Genomic DNA, 8,483 nt, shown 5'->3' on the forward strand with positions numbered 1-8,483 from the left:
TTTTCTTCAATCGAACTTCGCACGTTCGCGAGGTTTTCTCGACTTTTCCGAGCTTGTCGACTTTGCAGCGATCACCGTCCTCGACGATGTATCAATGGATCGAAACGAAATGGGATCACGATCGAAGGCGCGCTATTCTTTTGTCCTTGCTGCCGTTATTTTGCGCGTTCTCCATCGTTGCGCGGCTTCTCTTGTATAAACGGCCGCGGAGATCCGTCGAGGAATTTTCGTTTCGCGCGTAGGAGAACGTGAGCGAATGGATTCTGGACGAGATGATAATAGAGAAATTAAACACGTATACGTTTCCTGTTTGCTTGGCTGCGTGAGCGTGCGTGCGGTGAACGGTGGAAACTTTTCGTTTCTCGCGAGGGTGTCCTTTCTTATGATAGTTTCTCGTGCAAAGTACGGTGGACGAGGGTGGTGCCGATCAATCTCGCTCCCTGGATCGAATCCCCGCCCTATCGCTCGGACCTCGATTCATCGATTAAACTTATTGCAACGACTCTCCCTCCCTATCTCGTAAAACGTTTTGGGCAGAGTCCAATTCCCCGGAAACGCCTCCAGTTCAACTATAAACTGAAATATATATTGTGGAAGTCTTTCGAGTCGTTGAATATTAATTTCAGTTATGAATTGTGTTCTGTTTCAAATGAAATAGCATTTTTAGTATTGAACTCCGAAACTGGATAAGGATAAAAGATTTATTCGTGTATTTGATCGAATAATTGAGACTCTGCCGCGATAATAGAGAATTTAACGTAATCGAAGACTTGGAGAGTCGCGATCGAGATGATCGACGATCGAAGGGAGATGATCCAGGAAGGCGTCGGTGAGGTCAAGGGGAGGGCGCCTGGTATTAGTACACATTAGTTTCTTCGATAGGAGGCGCCCAATTAGTTGTTGGAATTTTGTAGTCTAGGCGATAATTCTCGATATAGTTCAATGTTGTCGAGTTTTTTATTAGTTGAGCGAGCGAACGCGCGCGCGATCGTCGTCGGAAACCGGAAACAGCCTGGCGAGTTGCGGAGGTGAACGTTGCGGTTTAAGCGGAAGATCGTGAAAATAACGAAAAGAGGAACGATTGCGATCACGACGAGCTTCCAGTTGATACACATACGTAGTAGTCGATTGAGTGTGCGTTTCTTCTGGTGAATCAAGCGAATGTTTGTTCCTACATTGTACCGAGACATCGATGGTCGTTTTTTAATGTAATACGCTTTCAAACTGATCTTTATCTTCGTACTAAATGGTTTTTAAATAAAGGAATTATGTTTTCTCAACAGATTAGTTTTCTATTCTTAAACTAAGAAGATTGAGAAAAGGCGTGTAATTCGTCACTCATCGATTGAGAGTGGGGAAAGTCTTGAGCTTAGATCTTAGAAAGTCGGAAACAACGTCTTCTAATTTTCATCATTTTTTTTAAACCACTCCGACCATCAAAACGAAAATGAAACGCATATTTGGTCAATGTGAATCCTTGGGAAGTCGTCGGTTTCTCTAAAGCGTTTGAAAATTGCAAGACTCGATTTTATATAAGTTATCGTAGAAAATCGAAAGGAATAATCGAAGTTTGATCTCTTGTTGAATCGGTTTCAAAAAAGGTTCGAGGAGAATAGAATCGATTCGGGGAGAATAGAATCGATTCGAGGAGAACGTAAAACGTGTGAGACTTTGTAAGTTGGAAGCACCTTATTCGTTCATATTACTTTGATACAACTGCGCAGTATACATTTGCCGAATATCTAGTCTAGTTTCCGAATTTTTATAGAAATTTTATACAGACCTCAACGCAGTGTCATCCCCGATGTCCTCCAAATAGAAAAGTTCCCGAGAACAATTTAAAACAAACTCACGCTACCTCGTTGCGAATTTCGTCGGTATCCACGTAAAGAAATTCCAAAATAGAGAAGTACAGGAATCCTAGTGCGAGAACCGACGAGATTTTTACAACGTCTACGACATTTTCATATTTCCAAACGACGTGTATGTTTAGTACAGTGTACGGGGAAACAACAATCGAATCTTGAAGGAATGCAGACTTCGTTTGCAGGCACCTAACTTCCGGTTTCCCTCGAGACCCGGCGACTCGTCTCCGCGAATCGGCGTGTGGTTTAGACGCTAAAGTCAGCCGATAAAGTCGGTCCGAAGTGTTCCGTCGAGTCGACAAACTAAAGGAAAAAAGAAGATTTCGATGGACACTTTTATACAGTGGCTCAAGCGATCGCCGTTCACAATCCGACGACCCAAGGGACTTCCCATTTCCTCCTTGCATCTCATTACCCGAAATGTCGAAGAGAAATTGTCTAAATCTAACACGATGCATTTTTTCACGATTTTATGTATAAAAATATATGCTTATCTTTGATTACATATTTTTCATACTCCTTTCATTCGCATTTCTCCGATACACTTCAAATACCTAAGAAAACTTCATTGATTAAATGTTTACCGCACATTCTGCTTAGAATAATTTTGCTTAATATTGTGTTTATATACAAATTTATGATTTAATAAATATAATATATGAAAAGAGAGAAAGGAATATTTCGAAATGGATTGAATAATTAATTTGCTTTATGCAATTTACATGAAGGAAGTCCGTTGGGTCATTGGGGATGCGAACCGAAAACGGAAAGAAAAAGAGAAGAGGAAAAAGAGGCGCGTTTCACACCAGAAGAACGGTCGCTAAAATCCACGACGTGTGAACGTTAGATGAAACCTTTATCTATATATTTGCCACGGTATTTAATACGTGAATGAGTATATCTATTAAAATAATATTGATATGAATACATAGAGACAGAGAGAAAGAGTGGAAGAGTGAAAGGAAAGAAATTATACAGAGCGCGATAGAGAGAAAACACGTAGAGGAGAGCGTGTAAGGGAGAATGTGCGCGAGCGAACGATGAAGAGAAAGTATGGTAATATCATGAAATTATTATTCTTTGTTACTTCTTTATAATTAAAACAATAAAAAAGCTGCTGAATAAAAATATGCCAGACGTTCTTTATTCTCTGACATCAGACTAAATGAATTGATTCAATCTCACACAATCAAAAACTGAAAACAATGTCATGATCTTTAAAAATGATTAATGGCCAGTGTCATTCTTTTTTTCAAAACCCGGTTGAAGCGAAATTAGTAGAAGCGTGAAAAACGAAACGTCGGAATTCATCAATTTAAATTTGAAATTGAACTCTAAATCAATTTTTTCAATCCACCGATGCAATCTACATACATACTGGCGATATCTCACAGAGGCGACCACTTTTTCAGGAAAAAATCAGCGAACGAAAGCGATGGATAAATGAAGTGACGCCATTTTCGATCGGAGCCAAGCGGAAAACGTATCGAGAAATTTATTTGCATTCGGCCCGGCAACGATACCCCGGCTACGCTCGCTCGCGCACGTGTCGCATTAATTCAGCGATGATCGCTCCCCGATACGTCTGCAAATGATATTTCGTTAGAGAACGGGATCGTCCGACCGTGATGTATATTCGTCGAAATATTTTCTGCACGCTGTTTATTCGTCTCGGTCCGTAAAAAGGAATTTCGAACTCGCGACCGGCAAAATATTTATTTTCCACCGCATCCCAATGAAACGCGTTCGATCCGGACATCTCCGTGTTCCACCCCCGTCGGTGCTCTCTTTTTCATTTCGACCGTTTGCCATCGTTTATTAATAGGATGCGCTCGTTGTTTATTTCCTTCGCCATGGCCAGGGTGACATGTTCAAATTTATTTTTGCTTTCTCTGAAATCATGTTTGTTATAAATAACAGTACACAGTATAACTGAGTTCATTCAGTTTCATGTTTTTCCTTTCTCTGTTTATTATACATGTGTCAACTCGTGTCGAGCATACTCGGATGATTCTCGTTGTCCGGGATTTCACGTGGCGTAAATTCTGTTATATAACGCAGGCTGGACCTTGAAATTGGAAAACCGAGTAAATGGCGAGTGCCATTATGAGTATAGATGTCGATGAACGTCTCTATGGTTTCGCGTATACGTCGCGTTACATAAACCCGATTCCGTCGTAGTTCAATTCCTGCGACTGGGTTCCAATCACGGTTAAAACCGCTTTTTCTCATATTTTTCTTATCTTCTTTACAATCTTAGAAGCGTAGTCGTTTTACCTATTATCATGAATATATTTCAAGCAGAAATACAACGTTGCGAAAGGAGACAGAAGCCAGTGGGATACAGATATCGTAAATTGATATCAGCAACTGCTTCTCGTTTTACAGTTCCGTTCGATCATTTTCGACCGGTGGATTAACGATTTCGAAAATAGAACACGAGCTATGCAATCTACTCGAGCTGCACAGTTTATAGTTGCATTGGCTACTGATTCATATATACAGATTTTCCAAAATACAAGTCTCAGAAATAAATCAAGAGTATTCAATACTCTGTTTTCCTAAGAATCGGTAATTTCAAATAAACATAAAATAGTATGGAGGATGCGGGTAAAATTAGAAGAGAAAATCGGGGTTGACAAATATCAATCCGATATTCACCATAAAACGCAACGGTCAATGGGAAATAATCATGCAATTGCGAGAAGACTGAAGTGCATGTGTATCACTCGGTGATGCATTGAGAACGAGGTCGTTTAAGCACCGATCAACAGACACGAAACCAGCACAACGTGAGTTGTTTCAATATCTCATCCCTGCATTCATTGAAAATAATCGACTATCAGCCCTATCTAGATTTAAATAAGATCTGATACACTTTCTCCCTCAGTAAATTTTTATACTTATAAAGAAAGTAATCAGATAATGAACGAAAGATGGTTTTATAACACAAATTGGAATCTCGGAAAAATCGAAAATTTTTTTGTTGTTGTTTATTATTAGCAATGTTCTTCCGACGTCTTTTTAAAAAATGCGTTTCTAAAGTGCATAAACTCTTATGATTGACTGTATAGCCAATACATCCTTAAAAATGTTAAACAATGACTGGTTCAGGTAATTGTACTTCGATGAAGCTGAACTATATTTCCTCTAAACGTGTATTTGTTTTATTTGTTATCCTAACAGCGGAAGAAACCTCGTGATTCAATGCTACCTCTACAAAAAGGCAGAAATAAAGAGACGGATTTCCAAGCGAGAACGGAAGATAATTCGATTATACGGGAGCCCCGCTCGACCGTGACCAAGTTTACCGGGCGCGTTATAATTGTCGATCGCATTATCGGGTGTCAGAAAATCTGCGAGCAGCGTCGATTCGCGTGTCCCTGCCACGACGAGACGCGAGCCGCTAACTCGATTTGTTCCGAGGCCGAATCACGGTACGGCAATTGCCATCTACGAAAGCTGATTTCGAGCGGCTTTCTTTCTCTGCGATAATCGAGTTTCGGCTGCAGACCGTTCTCAAATAATCAAGCTTCAACATGTTTCATTATAAACTAGAAAATCATTTGAAAGTTCAATAATAGATTGGCTAAAGAAAAAAATGTGAAGAATTTAAATGACAGGTCAAGATTCATAGTTCCACGTAAGATACTGCATATAAGTGAGATTTCGCAAGCTGCGTTTCAACGTCGTGGTTGATCAACACTCACCTTGTCACCGTCTCGGATGACAGTGAGAGAAAGAGAGAGAGAGAGAGAGAGAGAGAGAAAAATAAGGGAGAGGCAAACAAGTGCGAAAATAGGATAGAGTTCACTCGTTCGAAGCAACTTTTCTTCGCCGAGCGAGCTCTGAGCTTTAAGAGCCGAAGGGGGAGAGTAGGTACCCTCGGGAACTATGACGAAGGCTCTTCCGCTTGAACACCCCCTTTGTCGCGACTCACCAACCTCCAGGCTCACCTGAGAAATTTGGAAAACTATTGCAATCTTAAACTTGATGGAAGTTACCTTGCAATTTGATGAGAACCGAGGGATGGTCTGTGGAAAATGAAAATCTAATAGCTAAATTCATTCAATAACTATTAGACGGTCTTTTGGATAGAGAGACAATTTTAAAAATCGATTACTCTATGCACGAAGATGAAAACTATTATAATTTTATATTATTTGTAAATTCAGTAAAGTATCTTATTCATAAGTAGAAGAAAATAGTAAAAGAGAGAGAGAGAGAGAGAAAAATAAGGGAGAGGCAAACAAGTGCGAAAATAGGATAGAGTTCACTCGTTCGAAGCAACTTTTCTTCGCCGAGCGAGCTCTGAGCTTTAAGAGCCGAAGGGGGAGAGTAGGTACCCTCGGGAACTATGACGAAGGCTCTTCCGCTTGAACACCCCCTTTGTCGCGACTCACCAACCTCCAGGCTCACCTGAGAAATTTGGAAAACTATTGCAATCTTAAACTTGATGGAAGTTACCTTGCAATTTGATGAGAACCGAGGGATGGTCTGTGGAAAATGAAAATCTAATAGCTAAATTCATTCAATAACTATTAGACGGTCTTTTGGATAGAGAGACAATTTTAAAAATCGATTACTCTATGCACGAAGATGAAAACTATTATAATTTTATATTATTTGTAAATTCAGTAAAGTATCTTATTCATAAGTAGAAGAAAATAGTAAGTAGTGTTTAATCAATTTCACATACACATATTTTAATAAGAATAAAGTACAAAATTGAAGATTCAATTAAAGGAATGGGTACAGCGTTATTTATTAAAGGAGCGCAATTACGCTGCTATTCGCTGATCCAAAGGTAGACAAAGGTCGTTACGAAACGAGAAAGCTGTTTCGACGTTGTCGTCGCTAATAAACCGGCCACCTCGGGCGACCGACATTTTTTCCTTGATTAAATCACCAATCGATCACGCATTTGCATCCCGGCGTCCCTCTGACTGCGTTGAACGCCAGCGGGAAACCTTTCGCGTACACCGGGTTCGATAAAAATGACATTTCCATCTGTGCTAACGACAAACGATTCGACCCACAAGCTGCTCCCGCAATTGTATTTAGTATCGCAATAGCAGTCTCAACCATCGCTGCTTTAATGTCAGTTCATATTTTATGAAGAGCATACGATATGCGAAAGTCACTTTATATTGTTACACATCTGATTAAAAATAAATTAAATATTTTAGTCGTTTCTTTATCAGTTTTATAAAATTGTATGAATTCCTTAATACTTCATCGTCCTGCGAAGAGAGAATCTCTCGTTGAATAAAGGTCCGGTAATCGATTAACTAAACGTCGAAGCAGTGGCGTGTCACTGGAGGGTGCCTAATTAATCGAGCAGCCTCGAACAGCACGGCTACACCATCTTACCGGCTAAAGTACCAGCGTTGTACCACAGGCAAACGGTTAAGGCTAGCCAACAACGTGAAACGAAGCCGGTATGGGTATGCGGCGGTTAGATTCGCGTCGAACAGGTCGCCTGATCGATGGATGATCCATCGATCGAGGGACGTAAGCGACGCCCTGCTTCCCTTCGGCCTCAGCTGGATACGATCGACGGTGTTGTAATCGCGGTGAACGAGCGGTCAATGTTCACTAAATCAAGGAACGTGCGTTTGAAACGCGCTCTTGGATCGATCGAGACCGATCATGTCGGGGAACGCCTTCGTTTCGCGATTTCGAGGGTCCTACCTGACCTGATATCGCACCGTTAAATAATTGAGAATTATGCTTAGGACAATTAGTGTTGCGTGTTAGGAGGAATTGAGACGAAGGTAATAATGAAAATCATACACTTGTAATTTTAGCACATTTTTAAAGTACGAAACGAGTAAAACGGATGATGAACTAAAGACATAATTGTTTTATTTGGCCAATCAGATATGCATATTTACATGTACAAAATGTATGACATACAAAAGTAGATACAATATCTAGTGTCAAGACTTATAGTCAAGACTGATTCACGTTTCAGCAGTGATACGGTCATGGTCAAATCATTCGAAGGAACCTCGTATACGTGTCAATGTCTGGTCTCTGAAGCTTATATATTATCGAATCGGTGTGTTAGAAGCTCTTTATGACACACCTGCGTTCCAGCTGTGTGAGTCAATCTAATTCCATATCCATCCGGTGCACCGATTGTTCAATTCCGAGTTCCAATGACCGAGTGCTTCGAACACTTTCCCTTACCAAAGGCTAAATGACAATCATTTTATCATTTTTCTTCTCACGAATCTTTAATTAATACATTTCCCATCTTCAAATGTTCAACTGATTTCACAAGGAGACTCTAAAGAAATTATATAGAGCATGCGATTGTTTTACAGTTTGATATTTATAGCAGGGGAGAAATCATAATCTATATTCCAGGCACGAGGTACATTAGGATGTTGATAGAACGCGATTAGAAACTCCACGTGTGCACACTGGTCGAGGAAGTTAAAAATCCGATCGATAAACAGTCTGTGACCTAACTCTCGCGTACTGAATAATTAACACCGTTACAGATACCGGTGACTTTAATTAAGGGAATCTAAGCCAGTCGGATATGGCGTCACGTCGAACAATGCAATCAATGTAAATGACACCCGGCAATACGCTTTGTCATCAAAC

The sequence above is a fragment of the Ceratina calcarata genome, unplaced genomic scaffold, assembly GCF_001652005.2.
Source record: "Ceratina calcarata isolate Rehan_Ccalc_2016 unplaced genomic scaffold, ASM165200v1 scaffold397.2, whole genome shotgun sequence".
Classification (NCBI taxonomy): domain Eukaryota; kingdom Metazoa; phylum Arthropoda; class Insecta; order Hymenoptera; family Apidae; genus Ceratina; species Ceratina calcarata.